At 38.7% G+C, this 27,447-nt stretch overlaps 1 long non-coding RNA gene across 1 annotated transcript in view; it reads left to right on the top strand.

Annotated features, from left to right (window-relative positions):
- The window catches only part of LOC146588675 (uncharacterized), a 113,275-nt gene extending 93,184 nt beyond the window's left edge, over window positions 1-20,091 (top strand). The window contains exons 5-7 of the long non-coding RNA XR_014897357.1: window positions 7,706-7,799; window positions 8,054-8,080; window positions 20,029-20,091. This is a non-coding gene — a long non-coding RNA (uncharacterized LOC146588675). The remainder of the gene's footprint in view (window positions 1-7,705; window positions 7,800-8,053; window positions 8,081-20,028) is intronic.
- Window positions 20,092-27,447: the final 7,356 nt, after the last annotated feature.

The following is a 27,447-nucleotide window of genomic DNA, read 5'->3' on the forward strand; positions in this document are numbered from 1 at the left end:
CTTCATATAAACTACTTCAGTAATAGTTGAAAGTCCATGAGCAGTAAGGTAAGAATGACTCTCCAGCCTGATGTTAATGGTTCTCACTTGGGAAGCTAGGGCAGTCTGTGTTATACTCAACACAGTGTGGAATAATATCACTGGAAGAGAGTACCTCAGCATAGCAAAGGAGTTAATTGTATATGAAGTGTCATGGGGAACAATGTTTGCAATGATTTTGTAAAGCTAGCGCTGTGTTTCCTTGCCTTTTATGTTTGCATTTGCCAAATACTTGCATTTTCCAAAAATATTTTTCCCTAAGATTTATGGAACATTTCAGGTTAAAAGCCATGAAATGGGCTGGGTAGGGGTGGTAGTGCTTTTTGTGTGAAAATCTGGAAAAATTGTGAATTTGGTTCAATTTGAACCAACATTCTTTTTCAACTGTTAGGCTTGGGAGCTGAACCGAAAAAACAGTTATTTTCACAGTCCTATGTGCTCCTTTGCTGTTGGCTCCTGCATTTTGCTAGGAAAATTGTGACATAGTCATTAGTCCCTGGAGCTGCCTGTCTGTAGCACAGAGGCATGAAATGGAAATCCCACTAAAATTTGGGGATGTCTGAAGTTTTGGAAGTGCAGGAGCTCTAAAACAGGACTAAATGATGGCATCTGCAGTATGTATTACTACCAGACCCTTCAAAAACGCTCTATTGTTTTCACAGATTCTGTCTATTATTTGCTTGTCAAAAGATACCTTTGATGTACATGTTTATGCGAACTGCTAGAAAGAGGAGAGTTCTTGGCTTGTGTGTATTGTTAGCTGGGAAAAGAGACATTCCTTGCTCTAACTTTTTCATTCTAAGATGTAATGAGAACACTTTAAACCAGGAAAACCAAATTGCAAATGCCATGCTCTTCCCTAAATGCTACTTATGATCAAACACACCCATCCACCCTTTTAAATACTTCATAATTAAACATGCAAAAATGGAGACTTAATTTGAACGTGTAAATTAATCGCATGTTGTAACAATTGAAATTCATAACTGCACATCCATTAGCAGACAACGTTGTTCCTCATTCTTTTGTTTGCATGTTTACAGTAATCACGCAATAGGATTTATGGTGCATATCACCCTTTGAAAATTAATTCCGCATCAAAGTAGGAGATTTGTTCCCATTAAATTACACATTTCTATTGTATAGCTTTGCTCTATTAATGCAAATAACTGCAAATTAAGCCTCAGATGTCTAAAGAGCAGCAGGAGTGACCATGTATTTGATGTGTGCTGCACATCATGTCATTTTTATGTCACTCCTTTAGGGGTTAAATGAGTTTCATGTTTTGGACGTCTTGGGAAAATAACAAACAGTGTAGCTCATTCAAAAAGCATCTGCTGATTTTTTTAAACAGAAGACAAAGATATTTCAAATGTGTTTTCAATCCCCTGCTAAGAAAATAAGTTTACATGAAATAAACGTTTTTTCTTCTTGTAAAATTTTGTGTTTACCATCTGCAGCAGTTTAGAAAAAGCCAAAATTTATCAGAGTAGTCTATTTAGCACCTAAAAAAATGAAATGCTATGGTGGGCRAAATTAAACATAGAAGGATAGGAATGAGGTCAGTGGAGTGAATGCAAGATATACCCCATGTGCATGCACGGAGTTTACCCTCTGGATGTCTGTATTTGCCTGTTTATTTCCATGCATGTGCATGATAGATCATGAGGCTTTCTTTAAGAAGTTTTTGTGAAAGGAAAATCCCTTGCATGTTTAGGTGTTCACTTCCATTTTAATTGAACAATAGCAGCACTTGTATTAATATCAGCAGGGTTTACTTGATTCTTTTGGGGTCAAGTTTCACTGTAGGGCCTGGTTTCTTCATCTTGTCACACGGAGCCTGGTTTAGCTTACTGGGCATTGGATCAGGCCTTGGCGTTCCTCAGCTACTGTGTATTCAGTTCCATACTATGTTGAGCTTTCTCACCCATGCTGTAGAAGTTCTTTGCAACTAAGCCTTTACTCTGCTATATAAACCCAGCTTGCTCCTCAGTTTTCTGCTTCCTAGTGTGCTGTGCAGCTGTCTTCTGCTCCTGGCTTTGTGCCATCTTCATGTTACACCTCCCAGTAGGCCAGCCACTTCCATTCTGTTGTTTTGTTAATCTCTTTTAAATAACCTCTTCTTTTATGGTGCTACTTACAGGAAGTAGCTCTCCAGCAATGCCTCTGAATAATTTCAGGCCTAAAATGTTGCCATATGCATCTAGAACTTAAAGGACCCTATCTTGATTTATTCTGTATATTAGCACCACCTGTAYTGACAATGCAGTGAATTGTGATGAAAATAAGGAGGATTTTTTTTAAAGAAAAGCATCTCACCTTCTTGCACATGAGACAAAAGTCTGATGGGAAACACCATCAGAACTTGGACTGGTCAGTTGTCAGGCTTGGGCCTAGGTAATGAGAGAGCTACATTGGGACAGAACATGATAAATGTGAAGATGGAAAGTATTTGTAAAAATGCAGGAAAATGGCTTTCTGGTAATTAGTGGAAAGGAGGTCACAGCCTGCCTTTCCTACACAAACTTCCTATTTATTACTGTGACGTGACAGCATATGGCTCTGAATTTTTAGTGGACTAATACCATTTCTCAGTTGTTTTTGCTTTCTCTTTTCTCACAGTAAGATGTAACTTAAATTCCTAAACTCAAAACCCCCAAAAATCCAACCCACAAGCCCCAGTGGTATTTGGAGTTTATGTATTCTTTAACCAAAGGCCTTTACATAACCAGATACTGGTACATTCTTTAGTGAAATTCTTGAAGCTTTGAGTTTAACCACTGCTCCTTGCAGTGATATACTTGAAAAAATGTCAACTATGTAGCTGTACTGGAGGGCAGTGCAGTTGAGGTACATCCTTTTTCTCAAAGTGACAGACTGGTGTCAAGGTTTAGATTGAGGCAGGGACTTGGCTGCAGCTTGAACAGTCCTATGGTGACATCAGAATTTTGGCATGCAGATTTAAACATTTTTTCTTCTTAACTAYAGACAAAAGCTGAAGATTTGGCATGAGTGAATCTGGTAACGAGATATCTGCTGGAGTAAGCAGAGAACTCAATAGCTTTGTGAGTTGAGTATTGCCTCATACATTTTTCATAAGTTATTAATTCTGAAATTTTTGTGCTGCCTATAGCAGTGGACTTGGGTGTGTACAGGAGAAGCTCTCCAAATTGTGGGCAAAGCGACTTTATTTCTCAAGAGAACAGAAAGGTATATTATAGCAAAATCCCTGTTGGAAGGGTTGATGTAAGAATGCTTAAGGAGACTTGAAAGAGGAGGAAACACACAGAGGGTTTAAAAGTTTGGAGTTAAACAAAGCTAAGCAGGATTTAGAAAAGTACTTAGAAAAAATAATCCTGAAAAGGAAGAGAACAACCTCCCTTTCCACCCAAAATCAAAAAAGAACACTATTAAAATGTTCTTAAAGTATTTAGTTTCTTTTAATAACACTCATGATACATTGAGCAGTCAAACCTCATTCTGTGTGTATTGGCAAAGCAGAGTAGCCTTTTGGATATTTAATCTGCATCTAAGTATGTTTCAAATCTATTTGTGATAAACTTCATTTGTTAAATGTGAGAGGTTGATTTGCTCTATAACATGGCCATAAAGTAATAAAACAAAATGATATAAAGCTGTCAGGCATCTAGGCTCCCAGTTACCTTGCTGCATTTYTCTCAGAAGTGCAATGGTAAAGAGAAATTTCAGTGTCAGGACTCTATTACTGAAGTGTTTCTGAAACACTGTGATTGCATTTCTTCTAAATCTTCTATGTAATCTGCATTGCCATTCAGATTTCTATGGAACACTAGTGGGAGCATCCAGAAATAAAATCCAAAGACCGAGCCTTTCTTTCCCATATCTTTGACAATATTATTGTTTTGATATCTTGAAAGGGAACATGATCAAGGAGCATAGGGCTCAACAGCCAGCATCTAGAGCAAGCTGATTCTGGCACTGCTGTTGTGGGCAGTGGATCTTTTGTGGCTTTAGGCAGCACACATGATCTTTCAATCTCAGTTTCCCTTTCTGTAATATAGGATGATAATAATAATCACATTCCTATCTGACATGGCATATTTATTTCCTATAGACAGATGAAATGGTATGGAAATGGCTTTTCGGACGATTGTTCAAAATCAGAGTATATCCATCATTCATCATTTAATTGTTTCAATTTCATTTTTTTTTAATGAAGGAACTCAGTTCATAATTGAGGAGACCAAAACATTTCAAGGTTGGATTCATATTCTGGAGAGTATTCTGAATTTCAAGAAAACTACCCCCTCACTGTTTCATTATGAGAAATATTCTAAAGCCTTTCCAAAAGTTTTGTCTTTATGCAGAACCACAGTCTGTTTATTTCTTCATGCCAAAGATGAGGTTTGGCAGGGGATTGTCCCATACCCTTGCCAAAAGCTCTCCTAAGAGCACACTCAGTTAGTTTATATTACTACTTTTGAAAAAGGAAACATTAAAGAAACCATATTTTTTAATACAGTATAAAGGTCCTCTGAAGGCTGAAAATGCCTCCCTCTGGCCCCAGCTCATTGCAAAGGGCTAGGGGAAGTGAGAGAAAAAGGAGTCCTGTAGTCAAAGAGCTGCCTCCGTGTGAGGCCTGGGAGCTAGGACAGCTTGGTTCTAGCCCTCATTTCCCTGCAGGCTCCAGCTTTCAAAAATTGCTTTAGGTCTGATTGCCCAAGTGGAGACAGCCATTTTCAGCAAGTCTGGGCACTCTTAGCACCTGTTGATTTTACTGTGGCTGTTCAAGGGAAGGATGTCTTCTCCTTCCAGTCTTCCAACACACTATAAATGCACATGGTGGACAGAGTGGGGAGTACTAGGTGCCTTGGTCTGTCTCTCTTCCTCTGTAATGACTCTCTGAGCATGACTACATCCTCTCTGCAGGTCCTATGGCAGATCACAAAGCCAGAGAAAGGCCATGGTTGTTGCATGACCAACTGGCATTTTGTTGTTCTTAAAGTAGCATAACCACTAGCTACCATCTTGTCATCCTGACTCTTCCTTGAAATGACTCAGCAGGCATATTGCCTGACTCAYGACTTAATATGGCAGTGTCCTGTACATTGCGGAAGAAGAGACTTGAGAGATTTGCCTATCTGTGTAGTGCGGCTACCGATGTTGCATAAATTCTTTCATTTCAGTCCAGAGCTTGATTTTTTTAAGTTTCTGAAAAATATTCAAGCCTGAGTTAATATATAATTAAAGCATAGGAGGTTATTGTCATAGGAGTGTTCTTTCAGCACTTATGCCCAAAGCTATATTATGCATAGAGTGAGAGAGATCATTCAAGTAACTGTTAGAAGACTTTTATATTATAAAACTGAGAAAAAATGTGTGTACATGTGTAYATCCATCCATCCATCCATCAGAACTCAGATTGTGTTTTTAGAAATTGAAGCCACCTGTTGCAGCCTTTATCCAACTGAACATTTCTTTCTTCTTGGAGTTGTGCATTCATTATCAGCTGGGGTTTCAGTATCAAAGAGAACTCAGCTAAGTTAACTAGTTAACAGAACTAAGCTAACATACCTTAGTATGGAAGGAATCATTTTCCATGGGAGTTCTCCATATTAAAATTGCAGCCATACTTTCTTCAAATAATTTTCAAAGATGCATTTTTTTGGTGTGAAACTGCCACATCCAGAATTTTTTGTTCAATGCCTTTTCCTCTTAGAGATCAGTCCTTTAGGTGGCTAAATATCTATGTGCTAGGGATGCATATGCATGATCTGGGACCTGGTACTTGCTGACATGTTGGAATGAAATTTGAATTCCCAGTCTTGCGTGGATGAGATCCTTTCCTTGCMAATGTATCCCTCTTGGAGATATTTCAGAGTTGCACCTACATGGATTGAACTGCAGGGTCAAGGCTTTTAGGATTTTTTAGAGAACGTTACCATTTGAAGTACAAAATGTTTCTATTTATGATATGAAAATGAAACCACACTAAAAATGCTTAAAGTACCCAAAGAGGAATTTACTTTATAATCTGCAAGTATCTTCACTACTAGTGTTACTGGAGAGAATAAATGTGGGAAGATGCAGTGAGTAGGTTCTCCTGTCAAACTTTGCACTGATATTCAGCTGGCTGTCCTTGAAGAACTCCATCCCCTTTTATGCTGTAAATAGATATTTTGTTTACCTAACCTGCTGGAGGATTTAAAAGGGAATCAACATGTTCTGTAGACTCAAAGAGTGGGAACTGTTTATTTGTACATTCTGACCTCCTACATACTACAGACCAAAAAACATTACTCTGTTACGTCTGCATTGAGCCCAGTTCCTTGTCTGTTTGATTAAAATGTTACCTGCAAATATAAACTTGTGAGCACAATTTCTTTTCCACTGTGATTCATTTAGAAAAACTGTGGCTCCCTGAGCTACGAATGAATAAAGTCTGGTTTCCTATGGCACTGGATTTTCTGGTTTTTTACAAGACACAAGCTCCAACTGGAGTTACTCCAGTGGCTAGGACATTCATAACAGCTCAATACTAGTGGGTTCTCTGAAGTCTAGAAGAGTATGTTCACACTGCAGCCTTTCATTTAGTGGGAAGAGTAATAAAGTCATTCTATTCACTCATCCAACCATTTTCCTGAAACGTGTTAGGAATTTAATTATTTTTGAGGTGTCTGCTTCTATCAGATATGGTCTGAATTGGTCATTGAGTCAAAAAAAATTTTGAAGGAATAATGTGTGCGTGAACATGCATACAGGCAAAGCTTGACCGCAGAAGGTTTGTTTCCCTAGGAAATCTGGCACCTGTACTGCCTGAGATATTGGAGCCCCTGTGGATTGTTATTGTTCTATTCTTACTGTTCATTAGAGAAGAAGAGATAAGAGAGTTTCAGCAGATGTAGAACAGTGTTCCCACAGGATATTATAAATGACCAATAGCCTAATTTTCTTGTGACATCCTGCCAATTTCTAGGATTGCTTTTCATCCTGATGGGTCTTTAAAAATATGCACTTAATATAACAATTTAAAATATGCATTTAAAATGCACTGCCCTGTTAGACTGGAAATGAAAGTTAGTAAATTGTTTCATTTTTGTCATATTTTCAGAGTCTTTTGTCATGTCAACAGCCAATAGGCAGTTTGTGAGTAAAATATTCAAGCTCTGCTTACATTCACTTATATTTGCATTTACTCTATCYGAAGATGCTCCTATATTTTGTTACAATAACACTTTTCATTTAGAAATTTGGACCTCCTCTGGTGGGGGCCCCAAATATTTCCATTTCTAAGTGCAAAATGTTAATCTGTATGTAATTTTAAAGTGTTGCCAGATTCTAACCACACTGCCTTACCTACCATAGTCCTTTGGAAATGTTTTACTTGCAAAAACTTTATATACCAAATATGTTCGTTTAATAAAAATGTTGTTATGATGACTATAAACAACATATTTTTGACATGACTAATGTTTTCATGAAGTTGCTTTCATTTTCACAGGTCACTGCTTCCTTTTCCAGCTTCACAAACAGTTTTCTCAATCATCTTGGGCACTGAGTTGGTGCCTCAGCACTTGGATCTGTGTCCTTTGATTTGATCTTCTTTTCAGGGTATTCTCTAATTTGTCCCTGTGTAYGTACTGTTTTTCTGACACTTTTTTTGTTTTCTTGTGTCACTTCATGGCAGTCTGTCTCCATCATTTGCTTTAAAAGAGRTGAAATATCTGGGAAAGAATAGCATAAAAAAAAGGGAAATAGCTGACCAATAAACTACCTTGAAAGTAAGTGATTTTTCTTCTTTTCTCTTATGCATGTGTTGTTATTTTATAATCTACATGCATGAATTTCTCTACAACATAGGGCACATTTTGTGAATGAGCTGAAACAACATAGGGCATATTTGTAAATCAAATGGTAATTATTTGTGAATAGTCTCTCTTTTATTGTTAATGATATGCATCACACTAACTCAGTTTGATATGCTGATTGTAAGAATAAAGTTCATCTGAGGTAACCGAGTTTATTCTCTTCTCAGGCATCCAGCCTGGATCTCAGCTGCAAAGTAAGTACCTCTACCACATCTCATTACCAAAATAGCAACCTTCTTAATCCTTTGCTGTGAAGAACAAAGGTTTGAGTCAGTCTCTGGAGCAGAAATAGGATCTTGTTAATGCACTGGCGACTACAGTGTTGGTATTTTTGTTAGAAAAGGGAGAAATAGGAATTTACTGATACATGTTATATTAAGGGCTGTTATTGTTTTGAGATTTATCRGTTTGTTATTTGGGCCTTTCCAACAGTAGTTGGAGATCTACAAAATACCTTGTAATTTAACATTCTTGATGAGTTCGAGAACTACTTCCTGGAAATTCACTTCTATCCTTTGTATCTATTCTGAAAGAATCATTTAGGACATCAGTGAAATGGTGTATTGCTTACAGTGCAAGAGGTGGAACTAGGAGAAACCTTCTTCTGTTGCTCCTGCGAGGAACACTGGTCTTGCTGGACTCAGTCCACTGAGTCAGATTCAGTGGATCTGACCTCAGACCTTGGGCAGTGGGGAGGCCTAAGTGATCAGTCTTTGAGGTGCACTGACTCAGAAGATATGACTCCTTACCCACTCTTTGCAGCACACTAAGATGTGGGATGTGCTGTCACTACCTATGTGCTAGCAGAGTGTCCAGGGCTGAATAGGTAACAACTAAGGTATGAATTCCTGTTTGGAAACATTAGATCTCTGACGGTGTTTTACAGAGTCTCTCTTTTCCTTTGAAAAATTTGCTGTCAGGTAGTGATGGGCTGTGGTGGACTGTGGAATTTGGGATCCTTGTGGAGTATGCTCTCAATGTGTATGGCAACTCTTCAGGATAAAGTTGAAACTGGGATTGCAGAGAGGAGCCAAAGGAATTCCACTTGGTGAAATTAATGTTACTGAGCTTGAGGACCTGGAAAAGGGTGGAGGAAGGATCTGGGTGAGCTCCCAAGTTTGTATGAATGACTGGCATAGAAGGTATTGCTTAAAGCAAARATAAATGCAGTGTAACTGATCTGTTGAGACCAGCAAACTGTTTCTGGAAATGACTGGTGCTTGATAATTCTTASTGATAGGCAAATGCCATACTCCAAAATATGTGTGGTCTGTTGTGCAATTCCATGCGAGTGTGGATCTTTGCAGGTTATTGGCCTATGCCCTCTGGCACAAATGTGTTTGCATAAGTCTTAGCATTTAGAACTTTTGAGTGTTTATCTTCATATGTATGTGAAAGGTTCAGGGTTAGGCTAGGCTGAGCTATCCCATAAACTAAGTCAGCAGAAGTATTCTAGCTAATTGTCCCCAGGCCTGATTACCATCACAGAAAATGAAGACCAGTAGGATGGCATTTTTAGTGAACCTTAATTCTCTGTTTCTGTTCCTTATTGTTAGGGAAAATCTTGTATTTGGTCTCCAGTAGACACGACAAAGATACATCTTTTGATGGAATCTGTAGGCTGAGACTTGTGGCTTGACTGTGGACTTTTATTTGTGAGCTGGAAGGGATTTCTGAACATAGTCTTAGGCAATTAGTGTTGTATTAATTGGCATTTTATCCTGAATGTGTGTCTCCCCAGAAGACTTTAAGTATAAAGTTTTGATAAAATATGAATGTGTCAAGTGCCAGTAGGATACATGGGCCAAAGATTGTTTTCTGTTATACCACTGTAAAGCTGGAATAATTCTATTGACTTCTGAATGACAGTGGTAGATTTGAGAGTAGAACTGGACCTGKGAGAGGAAACAGAGACTGTGCATGATGGTGCCTTGGGAAGTGAAACAGCTGACTGAAAAAACAGCTCATGTACTGCTCCGTTTTCCCGTTGATAGTTTCCAGTTGTTTTATTATCCCAAATGCCATTAATTAGGTTCAGATTATAAAAAAAGTGGATGACATCGTGTGTCACCCACCTTACAGCACCTTACTGCACATAAACAATACGCCACATACAGCAAACTGTAATCACAGATGGTTATTAAGCAAGGTGCTGAGTAAAGAGAAAGTTCCTTTGGCTAAGTAGTCATAGGCTCAAAGGTTTCTCAGACTTTGCAACAGAGGAAGACATAGTCACATGCAGGAGATCAGTGCATATTGCATTTAGATCGCAGCCAAGGGTGTTATGAACTCTATGCGTTGTTGTTTTGGGGTCTTTTAGTATTAGCYGAAGCTGGAGCAAAGAAAGAACTAAGTAAGAAAGTGAAGATGTAAGGAGTATTGCCATCTCCTCTGCATTAAGTACATATTTTGTAGGATAATAGGATTTATTTTACATTTTTGAACAGTGATTAGGGGTCTTAAATGATTTCCTTATAGAATGTGGAAAGTAAGTAGATAAAAATTTCTTTGAATAGCATGCACACCTAGATTTTCCCTCCTCTTTGTGTATGGTGATCGTGTGAGACTGAGTGAGTTACGTTTTTATGCTGCTACAGCAAGACATGATATCATATTGCTGCCTAGGTTGATAGAAAAGCATTATCAAGAACTGGCAGGAAACACATTAAGCAAGAGTATGGAAATCACAATGTCTTAAAACCATGACTAGTCCTAAAAGCTGCTGAGATTTTACTGAAGTGAATGGGCTGCTACAGGCTCTGTTTAAAGTAAACTGGAAATTGAAACTGGAAATTGAAAACTCAAATTGAAGTGAACATGGGAGATTTGGTAGACTAGGTTATACAAAAGCTAGAATGTATGTGGAGGTTGCAGTCATGATGGAAGAGTCTCTGCACAAAGAAGAGGAATGTGTTGCTATATTGGTGTTTCCTGACTGGAGGTTTTGTATGAGCCTGGAGAAATTGTCCCTAAAACTTTAAAATATGAATAATAAATTAACTACAGATAATAGTGTGGATAATAATAAATATGGATGAATATACTACTGGAAACTCAAGGTTTGCTTACAAAGATCATCTGGTAAATGAATGGTCTGTTAGGGTCATCAAACAACAAAATGAGATGAATTATGTTGTTTAAATGTCAAATATTATTATTTCAGATCATATAATGTAGCTATGATGTTATATTATTAAGGCCGGGCTTTTTTGCTGGGTGTGTGTGAACAGTTTGAGGAGAAAACAGAACACTGTTATGRATGAGTTGTAGAAGTCTTGGCTTGTATAAATTTTTTCTGTGTTACACTTCATTTCTGATGCAAGTTGAGATCAGAAATGCTGCAGATCTGCAAGCATGTATTTTTCAGTAAATCTAGTGCGTTAATCTAGCTATCCACTGGGTGGAGATGGTCAACAAACTTCCTATTAGATGTTTTACAAGAAAAATGATGGGTGGGAAAGTAGCCCAAGCCCTAAGTAACTAAGAGACATCATGGACCTGCAAAGGGTGGTATGGTTCGAGGTAAAGGTGGACTAGATGCAGAGAAGTAAAATAGTGTGTAGGTCTCACTTACGCTTTTTATTTTAGAAAGATGTACTAATAGRATTTGTGTGAACTGTAGAAGGTTGAATTCTGTCAGAATATCTGATGTCTAGGACTGATGCATTTGTAGAAATTCTCATTCAGCAGCTGAYTGCTATGACCTTAACCAAAGGGTTTTCAAACTGAGATTATGGGTTTTAATCTATTTTATCAATTCAGTAATACTTGTGAATACCTGGGTTTTCCTTTTGGCCTAGACTGGCAGTTGTCACCTTATAGAGTTTGGGAGATTTAATTAGTAGGAAGAGTTCAGTGTGGCATGTGTTGGTTTAATTTTTCATGTGTTTGCAAATCTTGGAGGAACAAGTGTCTCCAGGTAGGAGGGTACTCAGCCTTAGTGGAGCAAACTCAGTCTGAGGTAGGGAAGCGTTTTGGGACACAAAGTAACAAATAGTCATATCAATCCATAGTGGAAAGGAAACAACTATGGAGTCTAACTCTTCAAAGTAGTGAGAAAGGCTGGACTTTTACTGGACTGTGAGTGTATTGCACAAGACTCATGCGCATTTCTACTCTTAAATGCTTGAGTCACTGAAGGTCTGTCTACTCAGGGCTTGGCAGGCAGATATGCACTCGTTTTGTCTGCACTCCAAGCTGTCTGGGTGAAAGCTGGCTCAGAATGGGAAGCTGTGCAACCATGATTAGCGTGTGGCTGAGCCTAAACTGAAGAGTCCTGCTGGGAAGCAGAATATGTTAGCTTGGGATCTACATTACAAGACTGCATTTACATGACTTTAGGATCAGAGGTAGCTTCTATCTGGGCCACTTGGAGCACTTACTTCTGCACTTGCAGAGCTTGCATCYGCCTGCAATCTGCCATGGAATATGCCTGAATACGCTAGAAGGGCTAGCTGGACATGTGATCAGGAAAAACAGTGTCCAAAAGACAGCACATTCTTTTTGAAAAACACCCTTGAGTAAAAATCCAGTGCCAAACTCCAGTTTCAACAAACAAATTGTGATTTTCAGATTCTTTATGTCAGGTTTGAGGCCTGATGCATGCTAATGTTAGAGGGAAAGACTTTAAACTGTATGTTTCAATGGAAGACCCAACACGTCAGTGAGAAGGACTATGCAGTCATGACAAATGAGTGGCTTGCAGCAATATCTCCCTGAATTACGTGTCACTGYCTGTACAGACCCTAGCACAAACCACTTGCTCCCTTGCTTACAATGAATGGAAAATACTRATGCCAGCTTGTTTAGCTGGTGTCCCAAACTTCTAGATCACTTAGGTACCTTTTGAGGACGTGTCTTTTTCARATGATTTTCTGTAATTCATTTCTATGTCTATTATTTTCAAAAAAAAAAAAAAGTTTCTTTATAAAGTTCATGGCCAAACAATTATTTTGTCCTTAGCCTCTGGAGTCCATTAATTGCTATGTTGCTTTGTGTTCTTGAAACAAATTAAAACAACATATTGTGTAGGATATAAAACTATTCCTAACTATGGCAGTGGATCACTGCAGTCATTAGATTAATACCAACTATTATCATCCAGGATGATCATCTGGTTTTACTGAGCTTTGTTAACAAAATGGAAATGTATGATTAAAGTCATCCTGTCTGTCCCTCTAAAGTTGTGCCTGTGAATGAGTCACTGTTTTACAAATGTGTGTTGCCAGACACTGATATTGAATACGGCTCCAGCCGTCGGAGATCTGGGTCCAGCACTGCATTCTTGGAGTCCAGACTGGAACACTGAAATTCCTATTGGAATCTGTGGGAATTCTCCATGGCCAAAGCCCAGCTGCCATTATAGCTGGCGATGGCAGCTGAGAGAGAGAGGTACTCCATGCAGCAGGCACTTAATGGGTGGAAAACTCTATATAAATTTCATGTATCTCTTCACTTAGTCATTTGAAACCCAAGATGGAGCTGAAGATGCCACATTCCACTTAAGCTTTGTTTGTTTGAGGTCAACTGAGTGCCCTCTGCTGTCTCTGGACATGAYACCTTGTGCTCCGCTGGGGCTTGCACTGTGTGTTGGTTGCAGCTGTAGTTCCTGTGCTCACTGCACACAAGAACTGCTTGCACATACCAAGCCCCAGTKTGTCAATCAGTGTGACTGCCCTGCCTGCTGCAGTGTCCCTGGCTGGCTTCACGAAGGCAGACTGGAACGTGGCAGATACATACAACTGTTTGCATGCCCCAACAGTAAATAGCTCCCAAAGATCTCTGGGAGGAGTTGCTTTGAGAAAACTGTGTCTTATGGGCAAAGTTGACCCAACAGTTAATTTAACTTGTTTGCTTCACATATGAGATAGGGTCTGAATAGTCTTAGCTTTGGGGAATTTCACATCTGGATTCAAACTCTTTATAGCTAATGTCCCCTAATCTGTGCCATGGGCTGTTCCCTAGCTCTGTACTTTTCCAAGCTTTGTGTTTCATGTAGTCCCCTTAGGGGCATTTGTAAAAGTGGGATGGCCAGATTGGTGGTTGTTTGAAGCATCACCACTGACGTCAATGCAGCTTTGCCACTTCACATTTGCAAGGGATCAGACCCATTTACCAGTGTGACGGTCTGCTGGGGGAAAAGGGAGGCAGTCTGAGAAGTGTTGGATTTGCACTTTGCAGAGTGACAGAGAGTCTGACTGCAGTAGCCAGACACATTATAAAACAGGCTGCTGGAAAGACAGCTCTGTGTGAAGGCTTGAGTCTTGATTTACTCCTGGTTATTATCCTAATATTCCATGTCTTTAAGAGAGTTTTMTTTAAACTTAATACATGAACTTCTGTGAGGGTAATTGGCTGAGATTGCATGTGGGGTTTCTGTGTGGTCTTACATGGCGCAGGAGGCCAGTCGTGGGTATAACTGCTTTGTGCGTTTGGATAAGGTGGAAGTGGACCATCCAAGTGGGTTTCTCTGTGCTACCAATGTATGATAAAACATACATTTGGAGGATAGACACTTCATCAAGCTTGTGAAGGCTTCCAGATCCTTTATCCAGCTCAGAATATTTTAAATATTTTCTAAAGCATGAATTTAAGGAAATAATCCTGAAGTAAAAGGAAGTAAGATTGAAAACTCTGAGGAAAGCAGAAGAGAACCAGTGCTTCCTKGAGTGTAAATGGGAGTGGAGGAGGAAGAAAGGCTATTTGGTAGCATAGCTTTTYTCAGATCCAGTAGTGCTGTTTTCAGAACTCTGCCTATCTGGTGCATTTCTTCCGTGCTTTTGCTCATCTGAACAATTCTCTTTGCCAGGTAAATGAGAACAATAGTGGAGTAGGATAGAATGAATCACTGCCATTAATAAGAAAACTAGGGTAGCTCTCATCATCAACACAACGCAATGTCTATTCTCAAATGTCAGAGCTAATAACTCACCATTTATGAATTAGATTTAACCCCCTCCCACACAAACCCACATAGTCCTTCCTAGCCTTCAAGCTTAGGTCATAGTTGCCTCTCTCAGAAGGCCACCAATAAAACCTTCAAACTATATCTCCTCTAAACAGTCTGGCTGCTTTCAAGATCGAACACTCCTCCTTCTTTCCTTTTGGATGCTGTTTTAGTTATAGCTGCATCACTAAAAATGTGGAAATGTCTCTGAAAGCCCATCTAAGGCTCTAATTATCTTTAATGTAACAGGACCGTTATCATCTACAGATGAAATGAATAATACAACAAGTAAGAAAGATTCCAAATTTTTTGTTACCTTAATAAATTCCTAAATATGAAGGAACTCACAGATCTTTATCCAATGCAACCAGAAATTATTAATGCAGGTGGGARTATCAAAAGCATGAGTGTTTCAACTGGAATCTTACAACATCTTATATCCAGACGGTGTTTTTCATCCAGTGTTCTGATGAGTTGTAACTGTAGCTGCCCAGAAGAGATGTAACAAGGATGCCAGTTTCCTAGATTACCATCATGTAGGTGTAGAACATGAGAAGATGTTAATTTCAACTGCTCATCAGGATATTAATAGCCTTCTTACTTTGAAAGTAATGAGTTTGTTTGAATTCCCTGTCTGAAATATGGGAAACATTCAGGATATGTATTTTTAACCGGAATGGCATTTAAAGTGTGTTTGAGACAGGTAACTGGAAAAAGGACATGGAAAMAAATTTGAGACTGATTAGGAAAGTCCATTCAACAGACTCTACTTGCCTAGTCCAACACAAGCAGTTTTTTTTTTTTAATTAATAAATCAATTTCTCTTTTCTGTGCAGACTGAAAATTCTTCAAAGTGGAGTGCATATGGGTCTTAGCACAGCTGGTTGCTGGGGGTATATTCTCTTTGTGGGTGATCTRTCAGCAGCCTGGTTACCTCAGTGTGATCTTGGGTAAGGCCTGGTTAAAAATCAAAGGCCAGATTGTTCTGTTTACCAAATGTGTTGCCTGGGGCCTGTTAATTAATAGAATRTCTAGGAATGTCATACATCTATTGAAGAAAAAGCATCACTTGCAAATTGCTATTGTTTTAATTGAATGTTGTCATTTCTACATAGTGACTGTTATCTCAGTTTACCAGCSTTTTTGAAAGTGTGAACTGGAACATGGAAAAAACAAGCCACTCTTAGGGAAACACTGTCTTTTAAGTTATTTTTTAATGTAGGTCTCACAGAGACATGAGTGCTCCCACAAGYTGACTGAAGGCCTTATCCTGAAGTTCAAACTTATGTTTAATTCCTGTAAGATATTCCATCATAAATCAGTGCCTGAGGCCTRCTGTGAACCAGGGTGGAAGAATTGGATTGATTTGACCTAGCAATACAGCATAACTTTGTGAACATTTGCTGGAGGTATAATGCTTGGTAACAGATAGTCCTGCTGAGACTCAGAGGTTCTCTATGGCTGTAGTCATGCTGAATTGTCTACCAGCGAGTGTTTGCAGAATTGGGYGGTAGGTGGTCCTACTTTATTTGCTGTTTTAACACAAGTCTGGTGCTTGTTATTGAGTGAGCTAGTTCCTCTGGGAAAGGTGGGTGTAACTTGTCAGGACATGAAGGATAACTAACTTCAGATATTTGGGCAGTTTGTGTGTGTGTGTGCGCGCGTGCGCTCATGTGTGTGTGTGCGCGTTGGGTGCATATGATTTTGTTACGTAAAATAGTGAGGCTCACCCCCTTCTCTGCCTGATCCTGCCCTCTTGYGGGTTTCTGCACAGTTCTTTTGAAGGAGAAGGGTTGCTCATATGATGAGGTGAGAAAGAAGATGAATGGAAATAGAAACCAGGGGGAATCAGATATTCAGCTGAATAGTTATAAGGGCTTTTGGCATTCAAATATTTATTGTCTTATGTCACTTGGATCATAGGGGAAAGATGTATGTTATCTAAGGATTTCATGGTTAGATCTCTATTTTTGCAGGATAATTTCACCAGGATTTAATTGTTCATAATAAGAGGCACTCTATATAACACCTCAAATTCCTCAAATGTCTGTGCTTTCGGAAGAATCTAAAATCTGTCTTTCTCTTCTCTGTATAGCTCTTAGATTGACAGCTGTTTTTTCTGGTTTGCTTCCACCAGTGTACCATAGCGAAGCTGTTATGTTTCAGGTCATGAGTGTCATTTTGAAGGTTTCTACATTGGGAACTCAGTCAGCAACAAGATCATTCAGTGCTAGATTCTGTGGAAACACAGCAAAGATGATGGCATTTTGGAGGTGAAGAAAAACAGTGGAGACAGAGGGAGATTATCTTTTCTAGCTGTCAGGTACAGTTGTAGAATCTCTGCAACACTATGCTTTAAGTACAGTATGCTGGTCTTGGCTTTTACATGAGTTCTGAAGAGTTTCGTGTGCTACACTGATTGACAAAAAGATTTTCTGTCCTTGCTTAACCTTCTTTTAAATCAAAAAAAAAAAAAATTCAATAAAAGTTCAGCCACACAGCAAGGAATGACTTTAAAGACTGCACACCATGTGACAATGGTAAAACTTTCATAATAGCTATCATATTTGTTGGTTTAAAAATCAACTTCATTGTCATAGTTAATGGTTTGCAGCTGCTGCGGAACAGAGGCAAATTGCTCTGTATGTGTCRGTTGTAAATGTAAGAAAGATCCACCGACTAGGATGACTTGGTTAGTTTTTCCCATCTATTGGTAGTATTGCTGATCATCATCTCTATGCGATGAGAGGAATTCATTGCCACATTTCAGCACTGCTGAGCTGGCTATGTGATCTTGCAAGTAAAATAAACTTGTTTTCAGTGGTCTGCCAAAGTATACTACATGACATCCCATTAAAAAGGCTTCCAGGGTCGTGTGTAACTAGGTACAGTCTCCCTGCAAATCTATGGGATGTTGTCACCGTTGACTTAATTATTGCAGGTGAGTTACACAAAAAGTGCTAGAGAATCAAATTTTATCACCTAATGTGAAGCTTAGGAGTAAAAGAAGCCTTATTGGAAGGTCAGCAGGTAAGTTCTATGCCAATTTATATTTTTTGATAAGTATTTCTAATTTGTACGACATTCATATCAGGCAGACGTAAGACGTAGATGAAATGATTGTTCTCCATGATGCTGCTGATGTGCAGAGTGTGTAGTAATGTCAGAATGGCCCAGTGGCCAAAGGTTAGCAGCAGGGGAAATCAGAGGGAAAACAGGGGAGTATGTGAAGTGCCCATTGGTTATTTCAGACTGACAGTCACCCAAGAAAGCCTCCCTAAGGTGCTGTAACYCCAGGAAATTTTCTGTGTCTAAATGGGCTGGGTTTTGCCTTTAGGCTGAGCCAGTATGTGTTGCCTTTTCTGGGTACAGTTGGGGGTCAGATCAATGGCAGATGTGATGGTGAAACTATTGCTCTGCATCCCTGTGCTCCCGTTGGCACTCTGCGATGCAATCCTACCCTCTCATTGACAGRGTGAAAGTGTGCTTCAATGTGAAAAGGGAGATTGTAACTTATTCTTCCTCCTCCCTATCATCTCTGCAGTTTGAGCAGAAATGAAATTAAATCCTGTTTTTAAACTCTGGACTAAAATATGAGGTGCATCCATCTTGAGCTGTCTAGGAAGACCGCTGGTTATTTAAAGCAGAGCAAACCTTTGGTGTTTTAGGCACCTCTCTCTGGGTAAAGAAGTCAGGCGGTAGGTGGTAGGTCAGGCTTTCCAAGTTGCTCTGTTCTTATTGTTGTGGAAACAGGAAACAAACAGCAGATGAGCAAGAAGGTTTAATGACTGAGTTTATGAGAGGACAGCACTTCTAATTCTGAAGTCAAAGATTCGGAGCCCAAAGAGAGGGAGGAGTTCCCTGGAGAAGGGACAACACACAGTCCCACACTGTTACTGTCAGTGCTACTTCACTTATTTGGATGAGGTTGCTTACTGTGTTCCCTGGGACAGAACCTGACCTTCAGGTCTCATTTACAATTCAGAATACTTCCAGTTTGGCATTCTTATGCACACTGAAGTGTAATTACAGTAATTTCAATTCTTGTTACCCCTTCAAGCTTGCTTAATTTGTCAATGTGCTAGTTTATTTTAGTCACATGGAGATCATGACTGGCACTGAAGTAAATACGTAGGTTCTTGAGTTATTTTGAACTTATTTTTTCCCTCTTTTCCTCTAGCCTTCTTTTTTCCTCCTTTGTAGAGGTTTCTTTGTTTTACAAACAAATGGAAGTATATACCAGAAGACGAATGGAACCTTGAAAACATCCTGTTCATCTTTGTGGAGGGCTCTAGAAAAGTCTGGAAATGCTTAAAGAGAAGGTCCCTTCCCCCATCTCTTAACTCTGTTCCTTATCTTCTTGTTGAGGTTTGCTAGCCCTGTGGAAGGACATCTGGACTATACCCAAATAATTCAGGAGCCATTTTGCAATTGGATCAAATGTCCTTTCCTTAGCAAGGGAAAAGTAGGCAAGGAATATTTTCTCCCCATTAAAGAAGGTGGGGCAGTTGTCTGGATGGTAACAGCTGCTATTGCCTTTGTAGAAGAGATGTCTTTTTGAGGTGGAGTATCTTGTGAGTTTTTGACAAATAGTTCTCTGCCTCTGGCATCCTAGACTGTTTCCTGTAGATTGTTGACAAACAACTGTGTTGTTTTCCCTCACTGGCAGATATTCTCTTCTGAAGGAGATTTCTCTRTCTGAGCCTACAAAATCAGTAGGCCTATGTGATCAGAATCTGGATCGRATTTATCTAACTAAATACAAGTGCATCTAAAATGTAGCAGTCTACAGTTACGGTAGTCACAGAAGGTTCCTTTCATAATCTGTRGATATGCAGACAGTATCCACAGTGGAGTCCAATAGACTCTGTGAGCCAACTCTGATTATTCTAAAGCAGATATCTAAAATGTCAGATGGACTCTGTCCCTGGCAGTGCCTATATCTATTCATTGACTAGATGGGAGACTTACGTAGCTGTATCAGTAGTAGATGTTTGAAGTTAGGTGAGATGAATACCCCCAGATTTTTTGTCTTGTTCTTTGTCACAGTGGTGAGAGAGTTTACAGAGGTGCTTTTCAGTATTTCAGCTTCCTTCTCAGGTTGCATTCCTTCTTTTGTCTGAATTTTGACAAAACTTCCCTGGGCAGGCATGAAGTATGTCTGTTGAATATAAATTTTGATTTTTCCTATTGTAGCTTTCCCTGGGACACCGCATACTCTTCTGACATCKTGCAACTCTAGGATAAAGGAATGTTTCCGACAGCAAAGGTCTTCTGAAATTGTTGAAAGAAGACTGAAACAGTCCTGCTTCTTGCACTTTCTTTTAGTAAGGTATGTTTTCTTCTATCTGATTTCCAAAGAGGAGTCTGATTTTAGTTTCTCGGTGTCCCACCCCTGTGGCACTTTTGACATTGGCCAGAAACGAGAAGTCTTGAGTTGGAAAGGTGTCATCAAAACAATGACTAGATACATTTGGAAGAAAGGTTTATTATTTGGCTTTCTGCTGCCAAGAACTGCTAATTATTAAGCAATTAAGACCAGACATAATTTTTCACTGTCTGAAGCTGCCTCTTGAGTTTAAGATCTGACTGAAAACAAARGGTGGAAATTTTTTGAGGAGTTCCAGAAAGTCCGAGAGAAGTGAAAATATTTCCTTAGGGCATCCTTTGCTACCTTGGATTTCAAAGCAGGAGTTTGGCTATCACTGCCTCCTTAGAAATCATTCTTGGCTCTCCTAGTCTCATCAGTCTTTTCTGTCCTGGCTTCTCAAATAATCAAATCATAAAAGTAGTTTGAGAAATACATTTTGCATCTGTAAATCCTGTGATCTTTGGATGCTTCAGGAGTCAAAACTCCGCATGAATTTGCCACAGCTGAGGGCTATGTGTTTGACTYCAAAATCCTTTTGCACACAGATTGAAGAGTGACCAGTGCAAAATCATGAGGTTCTAATGCATTAATGAAGCAGGAAGCACGGAGACCAGTCTCTGCTGTGTCAGGAAACAATTTGTCTGTGGAAATGGCATGGCACAGTGCTTGGGAAGACCATACTGTGAGTAGTATTCAGTAGGCTGGCTGCTCAGGAAGGTCCTACTAGGGCACTGTCAGTGAATCAGTAGGCCTGATTTATCACTATATTGTATTAATTCTACTCCAAATTGACTCCATTCAAGTGAATTTATCCTAGGGTAGATTGGAGAAAAACAGCGCCTCATCCCTCTTTCTTCCTGCATATGTTGCTTATACAGAGCTACGCTGAACTTTTGGTCCAGTCCTTTTCAGGACACATCTGTCATAAGRTGGGATCTGGAAGCCATTTAGGAGTTGCTTGGAGAAGTTGGGGTATAATCCTGATACTGGCATAAATTTCTGAACCCCACGTTTGCCAGCTAATCCTTAAAAATAGTTTCTGAAGTACATGAATCTTACAGTGTGGTTCTCAGGAAGCAAGACTCTTGGAAAACAGKATTTGCTGTTGGGACAGAATACCAGAGGCTCTCACACTACTCAAACTGAGAATCAACAGAGAAGAAAGCCTGCATGATAATTTCATGAAAGTAGGTATAAATGAAGGAGAGAGTAAACTCTTGCCTCAAAACAAAGAGTTTGGCATTTGCCTATAACAACATGCTGGTGCTTTGCCAACATGGAGACTAGGACTGAGAAATGGAAATCTATGTCTCCATGTTCTGTCTTTCAGCAGGCTTCCCAGCATCCGCATTTTCATTTAAAATCACTACCAAGCTGTTTATGATAGATCTGTGCCAACTGCACTGTTTTATGTAGCCATCTAAGCCAAATCATTGTGACCTGATGTGACTCGGTTTTTTAAAAGGGTGCGCCTGCAGAATTCTCATTTTCTTCAGTTCAAAGAGAAACACTGGGAAAAGTATTAGAATGGATCTGAAAGCAGGGCAGTGTTCTTATGCAGAGGCAAAAGTACCATTCAGGCAGACACTAGAGAAAATCTGCCTTGGGTGTGTTGTTCAAAATAAGTCTGAAATGTTTGTTAGAAAAATATCAGGAATCTTAGACTTAAGTGAACTAATTCACACGCTGTGATTTTGCCTATATCTGTGGTCCTGGGAGGTGAAATAATGATTCTAATGACTCTCTGTTCATGAGGTTTTAGCTCACATTTTGTTATCTGCATGTGCATTTATTTAATAGTGTATGTGGAGTCTGTTTTGTTTCTGTTTTTCTCCATCTTTCTCTTTATTTCTTTCTCATCTCCATATTTTTATGAATATAAATCTTCTACCTTTGTGTGAATTTCAAATCTATTATAGAACAATTAAGTGAAAAAGATTGTTTTTGGTCAAATATGCTAATGTTTACGTGGATGATAGAATATCCCTTATTAAAATATGTAGTTGTTTAGATATTTTTTCATGCATAGATCATAGGTGATTATGCATTTTATTCCAATTTCCTCAAATAGTACTGAGCAAATCAACAGTAAAATAAAGTACCTCAAATTGAGATTAAATGCTTTTATGTTCATAACTTATCTTAGTGAGTGTAAGATATTTTGATATTCAGTTTAAATTTGCCACCATCTTTGGTCTTTAATACCTTTAACTGGTTTTAACTTCATCTGAGATTAAGCTGAACATTTCAGCATTCTCAGAGTCGACAGTTGGTCTTATGTGCAATGTCACTTAACCAGTGGTGCTGGGCTGCTTTCTTTTTCAACGATTCTCACTGCAATAAGTGCAAATAAAAGTGGCTGGTTTTTCCCCCATAGCAGACTGAAAGGTGTTTTTCTTAAATACAGTAGTTGATGAAAGACTTCCTTCTAACTAAATCAGATTCAACAACAAGGAGATTACCTGAAGTGGCATTTTAGCCTGAATCTTCATTTGTATGGGATTTTTTTTTTAATGTATGTTACAGACAGTGTGTACATTTCTTAGAAACTTGTAGGTTTTTTGGAGGGGGGAAGGAAATCCCAAACTATTTTTGTCTGTTTTTGGCCAAAAATATTTGGTTTTCTATTACCAAACTTCAGAAATGTTGAATAGTTGGCTTTTCTGAGGGAAAGACAATATTTTCCGTTTTCTTCCTCGTTCTTCCTAGCTTTGCTTTTTTCACATTTCTGACAAGCAAAGCAGTACAAATGTACCTAGAAGTACAGCTGTTGTGTCAGGAAATATGAAAATAAAAATGAGATTTACAGTCTTCGAATTTTAGCTTGCTGCAACACCAATGTATTAAGCTTAGTTTTCCACTTAAATGCAAGCACAGAACTGTGCTTCTGTCACTGCGTCATGGAAAATACTGTTGTGTGATATTGTCAGTGACTCTAGTAAGTAAGGGGTGGCGGCTGCCTGAACAATCCTTGCTGTTGCTAAAAGGGGCCAGCTGCTCCGTTCAGACAGAGCTTGTGATTGTGTGAGTATGGCAGATGAGGAAACTGAGCTGACTGAAAATTAATGACTAGAAAAATGAAAGTTAATGTGRGCAAGAAGGAGTGGCAGGCACAAGCAACAGGGACCACATATTTTCATGGCAGTATGAATTTTTATTGCATTGAAATTACAGTGTAACTATGTTCAAAATGGGTGCAGTGGTGATATATGCACCAGAATATGTACTCTTGACCCCACAGCTAGTTACAGATGTTCAGTTGTATGCAGATGGAGCAGTTCTGTTTGAAAACATAGTTTACTATCCCTGCTGGAAAGAATTTCTTAYGGGGTGCTCTAGTTGGTGAGCATAAAATGTCAGCCCTCATCCTGAGTTTTATTCTTGCTTGAGCTGTGAAGTTGAGGGTACAGATGTGTAGCTTCCATCTAGATTTCTGCCTATTAATATCCTTAGTTCCTAAGAGACTGCCTGGATTTCTGTTTGCCAATCTCTGTTACACTTCCGAGACAGATGGAGGTGGTGCTCAGGTGAGGGTTTTTTCCTATTCTTATCAAAGTAGATCGTGGGGATACTTTTGCAGAGCCTGAAACCGCTTTTCAGAAGGTTCAAGAACAATACTGCTGCTATTCAGCCTACTCTTTCTTATTTTAGACCAAGAGACTGAATCCCTTGACTTCCTTAGATCAGGGTTGGAGCCTTCATCTGTGATTGAAATTAAGATGAAGGCTTAAATGCAGGGATTAGATAGTTAAGCTCTGGATTTAGAAAATACCAGTTTTGCCATCAGATAATTTCATGATAGTTCTATAAAGAAGGCTGTTCAACAAAAAACTGGAAGGAATTCAGCAGTGAGGAATTCCAGCAGTGAGAATTTAAGATGTTTGGGAAATCAGGAGCAAACTGAAACTGAGGTCTTAGAAATGGTGGTATTTTTTTTTTCTGATGCCAAAAAGCAAGCCAAGTTATTTTGTCCTGAATAATCTGTAGATTTAATCTCTCTTGAAATGCCCATGGGATTCTCTGACAGCATTTTGGAATCTGTGGTTCTACTTGGTGCAGCGTTTTACAGCTTCATAACAAAATTCTGAAGCTGATTTGTGCAGTGGATAAAGTGGAGTTCAGTATATATTTGATCTCTTTTAGTAAGTAGAAACCTTAACTATTCTGTAAACAAAGACTCAGCCCAATGTGACTATACCTAAAAAAACAAACAAACAAACAAAAAAAAAACCAAAAAAAATTTCTGGATTGTGGAAGTAGTGTATCTTGTATCTTCTTCACTTATTAAAACATAAGGCCTTAATTATAGAGCTAAGAATAAGAAAGATGACAAAGAATAAGATTGGACTGGAAACTATGCAGTATTGAAGCATGTATCTAACTCCAGTGAAAATAGTTATGATTGAGTCATTTTGATGAAAGCATGTACAGCAAAAGATCTAGAATGCAATAAATGTGTGTTTAAACATATGGAGCCAATGATTAACTGAGGAATACTTGAGAAAAATATTTTAAGCTGGATAACCTTTTTTAAGTTACCGTGAAAKGTATACTATTGTATAGATTTCCTTTCTCTTTCTCACAGTCTCTGATATGTTGGGGCCAGAAACAACTTACTTTCTGGCTTCCCATTGGAGACGCAACGTGCACTGTCTTTATTCAAAATCTGTCTGTTCTCCAGCACATCTGCCTGCAGTGGACACTGACTTTCTCTTTCCTGCTATGAGCAGACRACATCATCCAGTTTGGGAAAAATCAGGCAGACACAGAGCTGGCCTCGCTCAGCAGCAGTGACCCTACAGAACATGGCCTTGTAGATCTTACCATGCTGTACTGAGGTCAAGATCTTTCTATGAATACTTCCATTGCATAGATTCTTTGGCTTGTTAGTGACAGCTTTATCTTTGTACTTCCCTTCTCTACATGGGATTAGCAGTAGGAAAGTCTAATGGGTATACATATATAGAAGATACTTTGAATTTTTTAAGTCTCTGAGGTGGGTACATATTTAAGTACATAGAATGCTATAAATCAGGGTAGGGCAAAAGTCTGTGTAGAGAGGTAATGTCTTTTTACTAGGGCAAATGATAGAGCCAGAAAGAAACAGAACCTCTGATGTTCATTAAAGCTTGTCTCTTTTTTACAACTTTGATGTCAGTTGTTCCAGTAATTTACACAGCAATGTGAATCCATGATTTTTTGTTATTATTAATGACCTATTAAGTTTTAAGAGACTGTGATATCGTACTGGCAAATGTATATACCTGAATGTGTATTTAGGTGAGCATGAAATATATGAAATGTGTGATATGTGTATTAGATATCCCTATTTTGTAAACTACCTGAAGTTAGAGGTCTGACTCTCCACTGCCATGTGCCATCGTAGAAATCCTGGTTCACTGAAGTGTTAAATTCACTGCTGTTCAGGAAACTGTTTCTTTGAATTCCATTTTCTCTGGTTTTAATAAATCTTGGTTTTGGCTAGGATCACTCTTGCCTAGGTAATTTTACAAAAATGTCTGTAGAATGCTGAGAACCCCATCAGCTTTATGAAGAAGACCTTAAGAGTTTCCAGAACTTAAAAGTTCCTCTCAGTGCCAATCATTGGACAGAAGTGAGATTATTCTGTTCTGTTTAGTAAATTCTGCCTGCCGTCAGGCTACAGTGAACAAACAAAAAACGCACAAGCCCACAGACTAAGAGAAAGATGAGAATTGGTATTGGTGAGAGTCAGTGTAATATAAAACAACATGAAAGATGTTTTAATTTGTGCTTGTCTGAAAACCAGTAAGCTCTTGCAGCCCATGAGGAATACCATCACTTAGCCATCATGTTAGATGGAGTATTAGTCACAGCAGGAGCTCTGTAACTCGCTGATATTTCTCTGCATAGGGGAAGTCCTCAGAGGATTGGTTAGGTCAGGTCCATAGCTGCCTGGGCTTGCCAGAGCTGTGTGGAACAGCCAAAGCATCTTGGAAAGGCAACTCTTAGTCTGTAATAAGATGGCTCTGGTCTTTGAAAAAAACTGTTAGAAATGATGAACTCCAGTGCTGCGGGTGGCATGTCAAATGCTGCAGTATTTGAGTGCTATTGTGCTTAGTGCTGTTATAAGATTTACCCCAAATCTGRATTTGCCAGTTACTGCCATGAATAAGGTCTTTCAGCAGTTGTTCTAAGCACCTTCTTGACAGCAGCAAATAATCATCCAGAAACTAATGGTTACAGAAAATGAGTGTAAAAACATTCTTCCTTCTATTATATAAAAGACAGTATGCCTTATTTCCTATCTGCTAAAAAACCTCTGAATAAACACAGCTGTTGAATATCTTGAAGTAGAAAACAAATGTCTTCTTCATGTTTTATGATATATAGCTTTAATATTTCAGACTCATTGCATAGTAGCTGATATGCATTTAGCACTAAGCCAGATTGCACAGTATGCTTGGAGATGAAGTTTAATGCATAGGAAGTATGTGTTCTAGTAGTTACTTCCAGCGTTTTTGACAGACATAAGGGGGAGAATGCACAGTGTAATTTCTGGCAGATCATTCAGTAATAAAACTTAAGATTAAATGCATAACTTTATTAACACTTTCAGTTCTGCAAGACCTGATGCTGAGCTTAAACAACTTCGGATGGAGATTGAAGGTGATGTGTAGGTGTATAGGATGTATAGGCACACTGGTATGCACATGTAACATGATGTGTGATATATACGAGCTAGAATATGTGTGAATATCCCATAGAGGGAGAATCATGCTTCCTAAAACAGAGAGATTGGTAGGAAAGTCGGAAGCTAGTCTCAGTTGTTTTGTTCTACATATTTACTTTGACTTAGTCATGTATTGAATTTTAGTGTGAGTTTAAATGAAAAAGTAAAGCATTATTTGTACTTGGTAGAAAGCTCCAGCTTCTTCTTTCCAGTGAAAATTTGGACACTAGATTTGTAGGAATAATTAATTTTTCACTTCATTTGCTGAGCTAAAAAGTGAAAAAACTATTTCAGATTGACTTGAAGTGAAATTTTTTGGTTTATACCACTGTAACTAAAAAAACCCCAAATGTAATGCAAATAGAACATTGTTTCTGCTTAAACATTTCATGCTCTGAAACACATAATTTCATATAACTGAGATGTTTTTAACTGTCAAGAGTTAGTGGTAAAATATATTTTAATTTTTTCTTGCAAAGGTCTAATTTAAATTGACAAGTGCACTTAAAGCTGCTGATGGGCTCAACTGAGA

The sequence above is a fragment of the Rhea americana genome, unplaced genomic scaffold (assembly GCF_003343005.1).
Source record: "Rhea americana isolate MKP2758 unplaced genomic scaffold, rheAme1 scaffold_5, whole genome shotgun sequence".
In the NCBI taxonomy this organism is placed as follows: Eukaryota; Metazoa; Chordata; class Aves; order Rheiformes; family Rheidae; genus Rhea; species Rhea americana.